This window comes from Diabrotica virgifera, chromosome 6 (genome assembly GCF_917563875.1).
Source record: "Diabrotica virgifera virgifera chromosome 6, PGI_DIABVI_V3a".
NCBI classification, from domain to species: domain Eukaryota; kingdom Metazoa; phylum Arthropoda; class Insecta; order Coleoptera; family Chrysomelidae; genus Diabrotica; species Diabrotica virgifera.
The window spans coordinates 13,962,052-13,980,090 of NC_065448.1; the positions used below are offsets into that span (position 1 = coordinate 13,962,052).

The 18,039-nt window shown below is 33.8% G+C and overlaps 1 protein-coding gene across 1 annotated transcript in view; it reads right to left on the reverse strand.

Annotated features, from left to right (window-relative positions):
- Nucleotides 1-18,039, reverse strand: part of LOC126887057 (zinc finger protein 271-like) — a 123,141-nt gene that overhangs the window by 49,278 nt on the left and 55,824 nt on the right. The gene's annotated exons all lie outside the window — the stretch shown is intronic.

Here is an 18,039-nt window from a genome sequence, read left to right on the forward strand (position 1 = left end):
TACGTCTTTGAATATTACCAACAGCAACGATCAAAATTCTTGACACTGGGTGCATTCAGCAGACACAATCGCTAACTAATCGATTAGTGATTTTCTGCTGAATGCCACATAAATTGTGACATTAAGGGCCGGTACTTTATGTCTCCGTTAACAGCCGGTTAGTTAACCGGGGTTTAATCGGGACAGAAATATATGCATAACATAGACATAAACGCAATTATACTTATTATTATATTCATAAATAATTATAATGATAATTATAATTGCTTTTATTACAACGCAAGAGGCTCTATGAAGTACTTTTCTGTCCCGATTAAACCCCGGTTAGCTAACCGAGGTTTAACCGGGACATAAAGTACCGGCCCTTAGCATGTAAATCACAAATCGATTACTAATCGATTAGTTAGCGATTGCGTCTGCTGAATGCACCCACTGATATTTTTTTAATTTTTCCAGAAAATTTTTTTAATAGGTTTGTTCCAACATGAACTTTTGGACGGTCCAGAAACCGTCACGAAACTACTTGTACCGTTTGTTGTGCTCATGTTCGTAATTGTATCGCCCAGTTATCGTCCCATGACGGTAATTTGGAAACCGATGTTGGAACGGTTACCTGATCTATCAATATGTATATTGTTGTTGGTATATCCAATGATAAAAGCTAAAGACGTATGCCGTAGATATATTAATATTATGTGACACATGTCAAAAGCTCGAAACAAATGACACAATGAAAAACCCTATTTCCCTATTACTGAAATGATCATCACGAAACCGTCACTAAAAGATCACAATTCTTGTTGGAACAGTGGGAAGGACGATCCGATGACGATCATATTTTTGTTGGAACGGATTTTGTTTACTGCGCAGGAGCGTTACCGTTTCGTGACGGTTCTCGGTCGTGTTGGAACAAACCTAATTATTACTGTATATGATTTATATAACTGTATATTATATTATTATATGTATGTACTCTCATATAATCGAAGACGATAGGATAGGACATATGAATTATTTTCAGGGCCCCCTGTTGATAAGTAGGTATTGTTATGATCTGCTTTCTTTTTGTCATAAAAAAAAATAATTAAATTATCTTAGCTTATACTTATCCTTTCTCGTGGCTTCAGTATCTCTTAGTTGATCCTTATCGGAATAAAATAGGAAAAGGAAATAAATAGAAATACCATAAATAAGCACATACAAATACCTTTATTGTCAAAAGCAAGCTCTGAAAATGTATCAATTAAATCCTTTTTATCATACAAATTAATCTAATTTAACAAATATTTATCGCTTTGTTCTATTGTTCTTGATACCATTAACAAAACAAGCTAAACAAACAAATTTAGGTATTCGGTTTAGGTACTTCCTATTAAATTTTTGAAATGTTGGAATCTTAATTCATATGCTTTTACGCACAAAATATTAACTTCTGATTATAAAGAAAATCTATCACATAAGTTATTGACTGACCTTTTTGATTCACACACAATGATGTCTCCTCTTGACCCAAACAGCTCTTCCTTGTTGATTATGTTAGACTACCAATCAAAGCCCTCTCCGTTCTCAGCATCAATCCAGCAGCATACCAGCAACTATTTCTCCAAAACACGAGCCAGGTCTCTTTTGACCAGTACTCGTTCAATAAACTCCAAAAACTCTCTCCTCTCTTTCTCACAATAATAATCTCCTCCTGAGCCCCAAGTATCTTTTTTACTTGGTGTCACAAATAATTTTAATAACTCTAGTTCTTGCAGTGGCGGCTCGTCAGAGGAGGCAAGGGAGGCTCAGCCTCCCCATAAATTTTTTACACACTCTACACTGTTTTGTTTATCATGAATCGCGAAAACAACAAGTACCTACAACTCTCACTATTATACAACGTGTAAATTCCATATTATCACTAATTATCCGTACGTACGGAGCATTAGCATTAGAACGCATGATCGCGTCTCAGTTTTATTACATATAATTGTAGGCAGGACCCTGGGTTATCCCGAGATGCATGAACGGAGCACGGAGCCGAGAAGCCCAACAGTCTCCGTTGCTAATGCTCCGTGCAGCGCAGCAGGCGTTTAAGGAGACCCGGTCTCCTAACAGTGGCATCTACGGTGCCATCACACGCTGCCCGGAGATATACCAAGGGAGGCAGAATAGCTTATCGGCTCCGTTGCGTGGTTGCGTGCGTCTCGGGACAACGAATTTTAGGGCCTGACTAAAAATACATAATGAAAAATCAAAAAGTGCGAATTTTGTTATGAAATTTGGTATGTGGGTTTATAATAATATTTGGAACAACTTGCTCAAATAAATTTTTCCGATATCTCTAACTCAAAGCAAAATATCGGTAATTTATGGTGTTTTTGAATTCGCAGTAGGCCGCGTTTAGAATTAAAAAAATTTAGTTGAGTATCTTAAAAAATTTGAAGCTTCATTATGTATGGACTGCAAAACTTCAAATCTGTATTTATTTTGATATGCGAGGTATCTATTTAAAATAGATGGAATTGTTAACAAATAAACGACACAAACTTTGGTATTAAACTTTTACAATTAGACTAACTATTTTTAAAATGATATGATATCATGAAATTATGAATTAGGATGATATTATGAAATGTAAATAAAAAATGGTCAAAAAATGGGGCCTTAAATTACATTTTTTGGCGCATTTTTTTGCTAGTGCAAATTTGTCTAGATATTTTACAGTTAGGTATAGCCTCCCCTATAGTAAAAATCACGAGCCGCCACTGAGTTCTTGTAACTTACTCTCTTATGGACTTTACAGAATCAAAGAGGTATTTCTTCTCAATTTGATTTGTCTCTCGTTCCACTTTCAGCTAGTCTTCACTATCAAACAAACCACTAGTACTTGCTTCTGAACTACTCACGAAAACTTTTGACTGCTCTTCTCGGATGCCGGTCACATCATAAAATCCCTTTTCCAAACTTGTCCGAACATTCAAACTTCTCTCTCCCCATTCCAAATTGCCAAGCCAATCAGAAACATTTCTCTCTCCACATGCCTCTTTTTTCATTCGAAAAAACCCATGCATTCTTTCAACAAATACGTCTACTCATCATAATTACTTTCGGGAATTCTACAAATATTCTTGGGCTTAAACAAAATGGCCTTAAAATTCCAAATTTTTCTACCTTATTTTTCTAAAAACTAATAATTACAAATACCTGTGGATTTTGCCTTTCCCGTAACAAACAACCTTTTAAAATTATAATCCGAAATAAATTGTCTTTTCACTTCACTTATTTACAAATGTCTTTAATTCTTCAGGGAAAAACTCATTAAGGATAAACCCACTGCGTAAAAGCTAACTTCTAATAAATAGTTACAAATCAATATACAGGGTGTATCAAATTTATGTGCTCGCGTTATATTAAAAAAAAATTAAAATTTTTATTCTATCTTTGATTGATAAATTGATACACAATAGTATGTAGTATAATTTTGGTTTACTTACTGTTCTCTACTTGACTACTAATTTATTAGAATGCGGCAAAACTTTAAATTTGGGTGATTTGAGCTTCAATTTGACGAAATTTCGGTTTCTAAATGAGGGACATTGACCAAAATCGCGTCTGAAAACTCTGGTGGTCGTTATAGGTTGTAGGAATATATTTATAGGTAGTTTAAATGTACTTAGATTTATATTATGTACTTGAGGTAGACTGTTTTGTTGATTTGTCATTGTCACTAAATGATACACAATAAAATTACTTATAAGTATAGGGCTTTTCATAATCTGTGTATAATATTGATATACACGGATTATACGAGACATGACAGAAGCTCGAAACAAATGACTGTGAATGAAAAGCCCTATTTATTAAATATATGAGGGGTCTAGATTCAAAACCGGACATTTCCACTTTATGTCATTCTGAGTAAACTTAAAAAAAAAAACAATTTACAACTTACTGTTCCCTATCTCAAATTGGAGGAAAAGTCCACTTTAGCATCTAAACCAATTCTCTACTAGGAACTGTCCAATTTTGCTCTTTATCAAATTGTTATTATGTATATGGATCTCTAATCACAGATTACAGAGGTGTATTCAACTAATTTTGACCAAAAAGTGGAAATGTCCGGTTTTGCATCTAGACCCCTCATCATGGCTCAGTTCTAAAACCTACAAAATAGAATATGCCAAAAAGAAAGACTACGAGTACTTCTTTTAATTAAGAATAGAATTCTGACGTATGTATCTAAATAGTACAAAAAAGTATTTAAATTTTGAAATAGTTACTGCACATCAGCCCTGGATACCAAGTTAAAAATATGAGCTTCATTTCCCGATTTAAGTTTATATAGGCAACTCAAATTACACGGCCCAAATTTTCCCTGACTCTTTTCTGTCCTCTCTAGGACCTCTCTCTTGTAGATTGGCTGCAATCTCGCTTCACTCTGTTTTGAATAGGGCTTAGACAAGGAAAGAGAGAGGACGGGTAACACTCATTTAATACACATGTTCCAAAAGTGAAGCCAGTTTTTGGTTTGTTTATCACCAAAAACATGGCGGTCACGTCAAATATAACAATGGGTTGCCAGTGGTGGGTGTTCGTTGAAGGTTAAAATGTCATAAAAAATAAAGTAAATCCTCATCTAAAATTCGTAATAAAAACATATGTATGTATTGAAACGTATGTACGTAATATGAGCAACTTAATAAAACATTTACCGTACACAAATTCTTCATTTTAAGGCTGTTCCTCACGATTCTGAGCATAGCTAAATTCCAATGTAAAAGTTTAAACAAAATAACGCAAAAACTATGGCAGATATTGAGATAATTCTTTTTTTATATGAAAGGTATTAAAAAGTTCTAGTGCACTATTTGCTTATCAATTATTAAATTGTTTAAACAATATGTTTTTTTTAACTTTTTTGCTTAAAATTAACGTAAAAAAATTTAAATTTAAATACACTGTTAAATATACTGTTTTTGTTTTTAACATAAAGGGTAACACAAAGCAGCTATTTTGTTTAAACTTTTTTAAAAATCTCAAAGTTTTGCTAAAAGGCACGGTAGACAAAGACCGGTATGCCCATACGCACGCTACCTCATGCGTGACGTCACGTGCGAAGCAAAGTTTCTATTAGAACAGTATCGCTTGCCCCAAATATAAGCATGAATATTTGGTACTTTATTTTATAAGGTGGTGTAGTTTACAATTTTTTCATTTTTTCTTGGGTATATAGGTTTTCTGATTATTGAAAAATAAAACAACCTTTTTTGACATTTCGCCGTTACATAAAGTGTGTATGTTCATTATGTAGAAATATAATACTGTCTTTTCAATTAATAAGCATCGAAATGAATTATATTTTATACATATAGGTAGCGATAGTCGGATTCGTTACTGGAATATTTCTAAAAACGAGTACTTTGAACAAAGTACGTAAAATGGTTAAATATTAAAAACACTTTCCGAATTACTTAACTAACCTTTAAAATTAGAGGTTATAAAATATCTTCGACCTTCGATTTGCATTTTTCAGCATTAGCTTAATTTAGAATGTTCCAATAATGAAAGATTCCAATAAGAAAAATTCATATTCAATCTTTCTGTTCACTTCTCTTAATCTTATTTGTACGTGTCCTACTAAAATATAGTTATACCGTACCTCTTGAGACTGTATGCAGCCAATCTGGTTCCATATGTGTCTCATAGGTTTTTGTAGGATTTTCTAAACTATATTTATACTTGAATTTGTATGCAACAAAACCAGCAGCATACTTTAAAGAGTCCCGATGAATTTTTTCCTTCGCCCCATAATTGTATGCGACTTTCAAAATGTCATCGTCAGTTATATGATCCTCCTCCAAGTAGTGAGCTTCTATAAATTTATTTTGAAGTATTTTATCCTCTTCAGACTGAGATTTTTTCGAACCTTCAGTTTTTTCTATCAAATTGGACAGCATTTTTTGTGTCAAGCAGAGACAAGATTCACTAGTTTCCGTAATATTGCAACATTCCACAAACCAATCATTAAATAGCTGAACAATTCCAGCAATTTCTTTCCAGTAACTATCTTTTGACATAAGTCCATTTTCTCCAGCATAACTAATAGCTTTTGCTACAGAATTTGACAATACTTGAACTGCAGGCCTCATTCTTTGCCTCATAGAGCCTTTTAAACAGAAATGATGTGGTGTCAATTTATGCGCAATTGTCAATTCTGAAGTTGGTATATGTAGCGCTTCAAAATAATTATTGTTGATTATGTTATTGTCAATAACAAAACCATGATCAATTACATGATTTTGGGCAAGTTTAATCAAATGCGGAGGATCTGCAAAAACAAAAATATTTAAAGAATTTTCACAGGGGTGATTAATTAAACAATTTTTGTCATATTCCACACTCAGCTGAGACCAAAGGGCAGTATTTCCAGTACCCATGTCACCCATACAATAAAATTTGCTTTAAAGAATTCAGATACTATTGTTCAATAATATTTTTTAGCATTGGATGATCAAATTTATTTGATCGCATTTGCATTTCGTCACCCGATTATAATTTTTACTATTAGCTACGGCACAACCCGGTATGTTTTTGTTAATACACAAAAACTGAACTAAACAGACTGAACAATAGAAAAATATCGAAATTAAAGGCTTTGTAAAAACAGTTCATCTCCCATACGATGTACAAATAGATCTACCGGGACACGGGATCCTACATCTGGAACACCGTACAACTCTGTATTGTTGCTTCGTAGGTGACGTCATGCGCGTCGGGGTACACATTTCGATTCGTTAACGAGCATACCGGTCTTTCTATACCGTGCTAAAAGGTATCTCTTTCGGCCGTCATTCTGTCCTTGTTGTCGATATTCAGCCCACGGCCAGCCAGCAGGTAAAGGAACCCTGTCGGTAGGATTATCAATAATGTAATTACAGGTACAAAAACGAATTAGTGCTTATAAATGGACAAAGATTATTTAGACTTTTGACAAAATTTTATTATAATTTTTATTTCAAAACACCCTCTAAAGAAACATTACACAATTCTATATTTATAAATGTAATTTCATTTTATCGATCTTGCTCATGATGCTACTCAAATTCTTATAATACGTGTTACTTGTATAAACTTTTTCATTATATGTATTATCATGTATATGATATGCATAATCCGTTTAGAACGTCTTTCGACGTTATCCGATCCCATTTTTCATTCAATTCGGCTGTTCCATTGATCTTCTCTAAGTTCTTTGGATTTGGAGCTCATTGAGTTTCTTATTCTTTTCATCCATGTTCTCTTAGGTATTTCTCTGTTCTGTATTCCTGTAGGTGACAATGCAATTACTTGTTTCGGGAGTCTACTGTTTTTCATTCGTTGGACATTTCCGAACCATTTGAGCTGCTTTCGTTGTCTGTCATCCATGACTGTACCTTGTATTCTCATGCGTGCTCTAATTTCTTCATTTCTTATCCTCTCCCGTTTCGAAATTACGGCACTACAGCCCAAATTGAGCCCTGGTCTCCTTTATTTTTTGCCTCCACCCTTGCCTGTCTGTGGCTGCTCTTCTCCATACACGGACTCCTAAAAGGACTTGTGCGTCGCTGTTTACTATGTCTTCCCAGCGCTTTCTTGGCTTTCCAACCGGTCTCTTTCCCAGCATTCTAGCATTCTGTGCTCTTTTTAATCACCTATCCTCTCCCATTCTTATCACATGTCCGGCCCATTGCAATCTTTGTATTCTAATGAAGTCTGACAGGGGTGTTTCCTTATAAAGTTGAGAAAGCTCGTTGTTGTATCTACTTCTGAAGATTCCATTTTCCCTCACAGGTCCTAGTGTCCTCCTCAGTACTTTCCTTTCGAATGTGTCGAGCTTGTTTTTGGATGTTTCTTTCAGGACCCAGGTTTCACTTCCATAGCATGTTATTGGTCGAATTAAGGTTTTATAGATTCTCATCCTTGTATTTCGGTGGACACTTTTAGACCGAAATATATGGGAGAGGGCAAAATAAGCTCCGTTTGCCTGCGTTATTCTCTTCCGTATTTCTCCATCTTCTGATCCGTCGGCATATATTCAATTTCTACTCCCAGGTATGTAAACTTTTCAACCGTTTCAATGTCATCTTCATGTATAATGTTTTGTGGGATTATATTTCTTCTCCTCCGAGTCATTATTTTTGTTTTTTCTGTGTTAATTTCCAGACGTTAGCGAAGTACTTAGCGTTCGTCTTATTACATCCATTTCCGCGGCTTCTGTCTTTCTTATATTTCTCTCTGTTAATCGCCTCATTTCACAATCGTATAAAAGCATGCTTTTTACCAGTTTAATAGATATTAAATTATATCTTTTCTGTTATTTTCTTGTTCCAGAGAAAGGCATCCTATAGCTTTTTTTGCTTTTCTTTGTTTTGTACATTGAGGTAATTTATGCCGCTTTCCATTAGCTAGGAACGGGGTATCCATTTATACACATATTAACAATCTGTGTAATCAGTCTTTTGGTGCCACATATAAGGAGTTCAGTTCGTCGTCTATTGATTCAATGTAATCACCTTGCTTAGCAGTTTTCTGTTTCCGTGAGAACATATATTTCATATGTTTTCATTCTGGTGGGATGTAGAGTAACATTATGTTGTTTTATATGCCATTAGATTAGAGTGAAAACTTAGTCTTTAACATATATTTAATATATTATATTCAATTTTACATTTTCCATATCTTTAACTAATCAGTTCATGTTTGTTATTGATTTCATGTATATTTCATGTTCCTAAATTCATTATCCGTTTCAATTCGCCCAGCAGTTATGTAGGCAGAGATTTCAAATTAATTTTAATCATAATTATTATAGGCTATGCTTCATAGACATAATTTTGGGAGCATGTCAGCTGGAACCTGAAAGGAATGTGTGTATTCTACGGCAGGACCCATAGTAGAAGAATCTACAGTCGAAGAAGACTCTAGAGCTATCCATAAACATAAAAACCACAAAGCGCAGGAACCAACACTGTATCTGCAGAATGTTTGAAAAATAGAGGAGACACACATGCCTTTCGTAAGCTGATTTGCCAAACTGGAAAGAAGATCAATTACCAACCTCCTGGAAGGAGAGTGTTGTCATTCAGATACACAAAAAGGTGATAAATGATGAGATGGATTGCATAAACTATAGAGGTATAGTTTGTGCTATACCTCTAGGCAGTTAATGGATAAATACTGGGAATGCATCAAGACACTACACCAGCTTTTTATAGATTTTAAGCAGGCATATGATAGTAGTATACGAGTGGAACTGTGGAATGCCATGGTAGAACTAGGAATATCAAAGAAATTGATAAATATCACAAAAGCATATATATGTAGACGGAGTTATGAGTGCTGTAGAATTGAAGGAAAATAGTCGACATTCTTTACAATCAACGGTAGTCTCAAACAGGGAGATACCTTATCCTCACTTCCCTTCAGTATCGCTTTGTAGCGTATTGTGAGGAAAACGAGCACAGAAACACTCCTCGCATTATATTACATTATCCTCACATTATATACCTATAACAAAAGTGCTTCGCATTATACTAACTTTCACCGATTAGGCGATTATATAGATATAGTAGTAGGAAATACAACGATCAGTGTCAAGGAAGACTTTATTAGACTAAGAAATTCCGCAAAACAATCCGAGGAATAAATGAGGATAAAACAAAATATATAGCTACAACATGAACGGGGCAGCGAGACAGAATATGGCAAAACGTTACAATGCACCAGAACAACTTTGAAAGGAAAGGGTTCATCAGTTTAAACATTTGGGAGCTACGATCACATCTGATAATAACATTACTCATAAACAATGATTAACAACAAAATACAAAGTGCCAATCGTTGTTGGTTTGCGTTACAAAAAAATATTGAAATTAGATTATGTATCCAGTTGTACGAAAATAAGCATCTACCATTCTGTAATAAGACCTAAATGACGAATGCCTGTGAAACATGGACAATAACAAAACTTAAAAATCGCAAAAAGAAGAATTCTTAGAGGAATATATGTAGCAGTTACGCCCGGTTTCATAATCAGTTAATGCGGACTTTATATTATAAGTTGGTACCTCTATCAATGCAATTCATACGGGTAAATGTCAACGTTAAAGTGAATTTTAACTAATGTTAACTTTAAGTTGATTATGAAACCGGGCGTAAAGGATGGCACCAGAGAACTTTAGACAGTGCGAACCAACCAAGAATTGAAAGAATTATATAACCAACCAGATCCTATATAGTTAAAATAATAAAGTCACAAAGACTTATATGTCTAGGATATGTCAAGAGGCAAGGGTATCGTGTCGCCACATTCTCAACATTTCACAAAAATGTATTACATTTCCAAGCCTTAATCAACGTTTAAATTAAGACAGCCAATTTGTCCTTAAAAAAATGACCTAAAAACAAAAGAAAATATAAGACATTATATTAAAAAAAGCCCAACTCAGCAATACCGTGACCTAAAAATATCATGCTGTACGCTGTACCTATCTAATTTTGTTTTATTTAAAAATTTGAAATCTAAATTAATATTGTTCTCGAAAATATAACTTTGCACGTTTCTACAATAATTTACAATGTACATTCTAATTACCTACCCATAATCCCACTGAAGAAAAGAATGACCACAAGTTAATCGTTTTATTGTTTAGCTTCTTAACTGCCACCCAGGGGGTGTCCGGTTTGTCTATCGGCTCGATAACAGGTGAACAGAATTTTTGATCTGGGCTTTCTGCACGTAAACGTTTACGTGTAGAAAGAAATTTTTGTGAGGCAGGATATTCACCGTTATATTTTAGAAGGAATGGCCTTAATACATTTCATGTTTTCATTTTAAATACTCAATGCATAACAATACCCCAAAGATACGTCGATGATCAAAATCTCTGGTGACCGATTGTCATTTGTTTCGAACTTCTGTCACGTGTCACATAATATTAATATATCTACGTCGTACGTCTTTGGTTTGTGGTATATACCAGTGGTATATACCGGTGTATATACCAATAACGTATGACGTAGATATATTAATATTATGTGACACATGACAGAAGCTCGAAACAAATTACTGTGAATGAAAAGCCCTATGGGACGGGGTCATTCCATCAGACGACAGTTCATTGGTTTTAAATGTATTAATTTTTTTTGAATCGTGAGAAAACTAATAAGTATTTTTGAAAAATTTAAACACAGAATGAAAGATTATGTTATTAGCGAGGGCCGAAAGTCCCTTAGAATAAATAAAAAGTTTCTTTTGAATGAAATATTTGCAATTAGAAAATCTAAAATGTAACTAAATTTTCTGTTATTTTCACCCCTGTAATTTATTAAAACAAACATTACAGAATTTTTCAGGTACTTTCTGCCCTCAGTAATAATGCAATCTTTCATTCTGCGTTTAAATTTTTCAATAATATTTATTAGTTTTATAGTGTAGGAAACAGAGGTTGAACCTTGCAAAATGGACACAAGTCCCGTTTTATTTTTTTTCTGGCATATCAAGGGGTGCTTATTATAAGACTAACTTTTTCTGAAAAAATTTCGCCCCGGAACCCCCCTTTTCACCCCTTTAAAGAGGGTAATTTATGGTTTTTGCAGAACGTAGCCCTTCCTGTACCTTTTACAAAAAATTTCTTTTATAGAAATATGAAGAGGACTATATTTTCTACGATTTATTTTCGACAGCATCTCTCTATCATCCACCGTTTAGCAAGGGTGGCGCCCCAAAGTTGACAAGTTTTTAAAAAAGATGTTTTTAAAAAAAATTTATTTTTCCCCAACTGTAACGGAAATTAAAAAGAAATGCTGCGGAAATTATTCACAAATAGGTGATTGATTTTTTGGTATAGGTTTCACTTAAGGGTAATTGCCCTTTTTTTAATTACAGGGTGTTACATTTTAAAAAACCCCTTTTTATACCACCTGAACCGTTTATGCTAGAGTAAAAAGACTTTCAGCGATTACCCATGTACTGGTGTTATTTACAAATTTGTATAATGCACCCCCATTTTTTCCCCGGAACCACCCAAAAAAAAGAAGAATTAATAAATAAAGTGATTTTCTTGGAATCCTTCACACACAATGCCCTTCATTAATATGCTTCATATATCATTTTGTGCAAGTTATTATTACCCATGCATGGACACTAAAAGCGATTTCCTAGTGCAACCCCTGTAGCCAAAAACAATAAATAAAATGGGGGGTTGAAAATTTTTTTTTGTTTTTTGCTTTTTGATCCACATGGGCATATGCTTCATCAATAGTGCTTTTCAAAAATATATATGGTTATTGCAACATACCTGCGCAAATCACCCCTATCCTTGAAAATATACTGCAGAAACTACCCCTATACCTTATCCAGCATGTTTTTACGATTTTCTCATTACCTATTCATTTTTTTTTAAACAAAATTTATACAAGGTTAAAGACCACTATTTACTCTAAAAATTAGGTCGTATTCATTTTTTTCGTTTAAGCAACCGTTACGGCACAGTGGCGCCGTAAACCTCATATATGCTTTGACGGGCTCCAGTTTTTGTTTATTTTTTCGTCATCTGTTTGTTTTATTGATAAAGTACTTATGTAAAATAAAACAACACAGTGTAACCTACAAATCATGACCTATGCACATTTTACATTCTTTGCTCCCCATAGCTACAGTGGTGGCCCAAAATAAATTTTTTCATATTTTCGTCACCTACACGCATTTTATTGCGTTAATGCTACCTTAATAGCACAATATTCACCCCTAAGTGGTCGCTAAGCAGTGGCGGATCCAGGGAGGGGTGATGGGGACGATCACCCCCACCCCTCTCAAACCAAGTGATATTATATTTGAAGATTATAAAAATATTCATTTATTTTTATAGAAATACTTATATTAATATTATTTTTATAAGAATGACTTTTTATGCTTTAGCGACAGTGGCGGATCCAGCATCGTTAAGATGGGGGTGCCAATTGGTTAAATTTCTATAAAAATAAATTAATATTTTTATAATCTTTGAATATAATATCACTTGGTTTGGGAGGGGGGGATGATCACCCCCATCACCCCTCCCTGGATCCGCCACTGCGTAGCGACCACCTAAGGGTAAATATGTGCTGTTAAGGTAGCATTAATGCAATAAAATGCATGTAGGTGGCGAAAATATGCAAAAATTTATTTTGGGCCACCACTGTGGCTTTGGGGAGCAAAGAATGTAAAATGTGCATAAGTCATAATTTGTAGGTTACACTGTGCTGTTTTATTTTGCATACGTACTTTATCAATAAAACGAACAGATTACGAAAAAAAAAACAAAAACTGGAGCCCTCCAAAGCATATATGAGGTTTACGGCGCCACTGTGCCGTAACGGTTGCTTATACGAAAAAATGAATAGGACATAATTTTTAGAGTAAATAGTGGTCTTTAACCTTGCATAAGTTTTGTTTAAAAAGAATACATAGGTAATGAGAAAATCGTAAAAACATGCTCGCCAAGGGATAGGGGTAGTTTCTGCAGTATATTTTCAAGGATAGGGGTGGTTTTCGCAGAGATGTTGGAATAACCATATATATTTTTGAAAAGCACTATTGATGAAGCATATGCCCATATGGATCAAAAAGCAAAAAACAAAAAAAAATTTTCAACCCCCCATTTTATTTATTTTTTTTTGCTACAGGGGTTGCACTAGGAAATTGCTTTTGGTGTCCATGCATGGGTAATAATAACGTGCACAAAATGATATATAAAGCATATTAATAAAGGGCATTGTGTGTGAAGGATTCCAAGAAAATCAATTTATTTATTAATTCTTCTTTTTTTTTTGGGTGGTTCCGGGGAAAAAATGGGAGTGCATTATACAAATTTGTAAATAGCACCAGTACATGGGTAATCGCTGAAAGTCTTTTTACTCTAGCATAAACGGTTCAGATGGTATAAAAAGAGGTTTTTTAAAATGTAACACCCTGCAATTAAAAAAAGGACAATTACCCTTAAGTGAAACCTATACCAAAAAATCAGTCAATTATTTGTGAATAATTGCCGTAGGATTTCTTCTTAATTTCCGTTACAGTTAGGGAAAAATATATTTTTTTTAAAAAACATCTTTTTTAAAAACTTGTCAACTTTAGGGCGCCACCCCCGCTAAACGGTGGATGATAGAGAGATGGTGTCGGAAATAAATCGTAGAAAATGTAGTCCTCTTCATATTTCTATAAAAGAAATTTTTTGTAAAAGTTACAGGAAGGGCTAGGTTCCGCAAAAACCACAAATTACCCCCTTTCAAGGGTTGAAAAGGGAGGTTCCGGGGCGAAATTTTTTCAGAAAAAGTTAGTCTTATAATAAGCACCCCTTGATATACAAGAAAAAAAATAAAACCGGACTTGTGTCTGTTTAAACTACTTTATTTAATGGGTTATAAGTCAAACAATCATAGTACTGAGTAAACTTATATATTTTTATAAAACTTACTAAACATCTTACATACAATAAATCATACAAGTGACAACCATGTTGACTGGCTTGAAGTTAGCCATGTCATGTCTAGCACGCAGCCCCTTGCTACGCTGTTACACAGCTATATATATTAAACACCTTCCCCCTAAGATCGATATCTATAAGGGGTCTTTATATTACGACCAACTCTCGTCTTATAACTGTTAGAAGTCTCAATATTTGGGTTGACTTTATGACTCAATGTAGGTACTGATTTTACATTTGGGCTTGGGCAACTAATGGTTTTATTAACACTATCATTTACGTTAATGTGAGTGGTATCTTTATGAACACTTTGTGACTGAATATCAGGGTACAACTCGGGTTCTAAAATGAGTTCTTTTTCAAGTGTTGTGGTGTATGAATGTTTCATTTGGTGTGAATTCCGTCTAATAATTTTATTGTTATCTTCTTTTTTCACCCAATATGATCTAGGTTCATTGGCCTTTTCCAACACAATTGCTTTACGCCAATAATTATCTTTTGAACTTCTTATTACTACCCTATCTCCCTTTCTAAACTCTACTGGTTTTCTTCGTGCTGTCTTATCATAACGTACTTGTAATTTCTCTTTTTCTTTGCATAAATTCTTATATACTTGTTTCTGGATTGTAGGTTCTAATTTATTAGCTGTAGTTGGTAATTGTCCTCTCAGGATCCTGCTCTGTAAAATTTGAGCTGGAGATGCATCAAGATTTATTATGCAGGTATTATTATATTCCATCACCAAATCTCTAAAATCAACATTTTCCTCATTACTCTTTCTTAAAATTTGTTTGCTTATATTGACTGCTTTTTCTGCAAGTCCATTACTCTGGTGGTAATGTGGAGTGCATGTCATAATTGTAATGTCTTTTTCTCTATAATAATTTTTACATTTTACCGAAGTAAATGGTAGATTATCTGCAATTAAAATTTCTGGATATCCAAATCTACTAAAAGTATCTTGAAATGAGTTGATTACTGAACTGGAGGTTTTATCTTTTAATATTGAAATGTCCAACCAATGCGAAAAATAGTCTACAATTACTAAATATGCTTTTGAACCATACTCTAAAATGTCTGTACCAACTTTATTGAATCTTAGTCTGGGAATGTCATGAGGCATCATTGGTTCTTTAAAATTATTTGGTCTGTATTTCTCACATATCCTGCATTTTTTTATATAGTTTGTCACATCATCATTAAGTCCTGGCCAATAATATATACTCCTGGCTTTGTTTATAGTTTTACTGACTCCTATATGGCCTTTGTGAAGCAATTTTATCATGTCAAGCCTAAGTTTTTTCGGAATAATTATTTTGTCATCAATAAATGCGATGCCAGCTTCAAAATACAGTGAATCTCTTATACCATAGTACTTTTTACACACTTGAGGAACATTTTTTTCTTTTGGCCACCCATTATAATAAAAATCAAAAATTACTGCTAATGCCTCATCCTGGCTAGTAGCTAGTCTTAACTCAGATTGCTTTTCCTGGCTCATAGGTAAATGTTTACTCACTGAGTGGACCATTTCAAACATTTCTGGGTCATGTGTCTCTATATTTAAACTGGACCTAGATAGCATATCAGCAAAATGTATGTCTTTCCCAGGAACAAAATATACATTTAATCTGTACTTGAGAAGTTTAAGCCTTAAACGTTGGAGTCTAACTGATCCAATTTTGGAAATTGGCTTCTTCATAATGGAGATTATAGGTTTGTGATCTGATTGAACGTCAACATCAAAATTATAAATAAAATTGTGAAATTTTTGAGTAGCATAATAAATTGCCAATAGTTCCTTCTCAGTCTGACTATAATTTATTTCACTATCATTCATATTTCGTGATGCACAAGCTACTAATTTTAAAATAGAATCATATTTCTGGAACATACAAACACCTAAACCATTTTTAGATGCATCACATTGTAAAATAATTTTTTGATTAGGATCATAAGGGACTAACGCTGGTGATTTACAAATTATGTTCTTTAAATTATCAAAACATTTTTGATGTGACGGGAGCCACACCCATTCTACATTATTTTTAAGTAATTGACAAAGAGGTTGAATATGTTCAGCCATGTTCGGAATGTACCGTCTAACGTAATTAAATGCGCCCAAAATTCTTTGTAATTCTACTTTACTATTTGGTTTTTCAAGTTTACAAAGTGATTCCACTCTGTCAGGATCTATTTGCATCCCTTTATGTGAAAAAACTTGACCCATAAATCTGACCTCTTCTTGACAATATTGAAATTTGTCCCCATTAAACTTTGCTCCTACTTCTTTAGCCCTTTCTAACACTTTTTTAACAGTTGTATCATGTTCTTCTTTTGTTGTTCCCATAACAATCATATCATCATGACAAATCAATAAATTCTCTATACCTTTAAATTTATCTTCTACTACTTCTTGAAACAGATCTTGGGAATTTGATAATCCATATGGCAATACTTTATATCTGAAAATTCCATAAGAAGTTGCAAAACAGCATTTCCATGATGATGTCTCGTCAAGTTCTAAATGATGATACCCTTCAGAGAGATCAAATACAGAAAATATCTTTTTACCTATCATTTGTGCACAAACATCTTCCAATTTATGTACTACTCTTGGTTTGCGGACTATTTGTTTGTTTAGATCTAATGGGTCTAAGCATAAACGTAACTTACCATTTTGCTTTTCCACAATAACAATGCGGTTTATGCTTGCCCTGGGGTCAATTTCGTTAACTTTGACAATTGCCCCTCTTTTTGTCAACCTATCTAATTCATTTTTTAAATTATCTCTAATTGCGACAGGTACATTTACAGGTGGGTAACTTACTGGCTCAAAATTGTCTACTGTAGTGATCCTATGTTTACCACAAAATTTACCATGACCTCTAAAAACTTCAGGGTTAAGGTTTATAAATTTATCCCTTTCTGCTAATTCTAAAGTACCACAACTCTCAATATTGTTGATTCGTTTAACTAACCCCAAATCAATACATAATTTACCACTTAAAAGAACTCGAGTTGCCCCATTAATAATTGTAAAATCCTCGTAAACATACTTATTTTTATGTTTACAAAATAAATTTACGACACCCATTGTTTTAGCCTGAGTACCCTCAAACCCTTTCAGTACATAATGATTATCCCTAATTTTAAATTGTTTATCAATTTTCTTAAAATTTTTTAATGGAATTATACTTACATCTGCACCTGTGTCAAGTTTTACTTTAATTCTCTTGTTTTCAATTTCTATAATTTCATCCCAAATATTTTGACTACTTACATTTTGGTATACTTTATTGACATTTCCTACAAAACTATCAGCTGATCCATCACTGCTATCTTCATCTATGACATCAATATTCTTCACTCTACACGACTTTGCAAAATGGTTTAAAAGCCCACATTTCTTACATTTCTTTCCATACGCTGGACATTCTCTGGCCCCATGAGTTGATTGACATCTTTTACACTTGAATTTTTCATTGGTATTCGCTTTACTTCTAGAGTTATTATAATTTCTATGGCCCTGGTACCTATCTTTACGAAC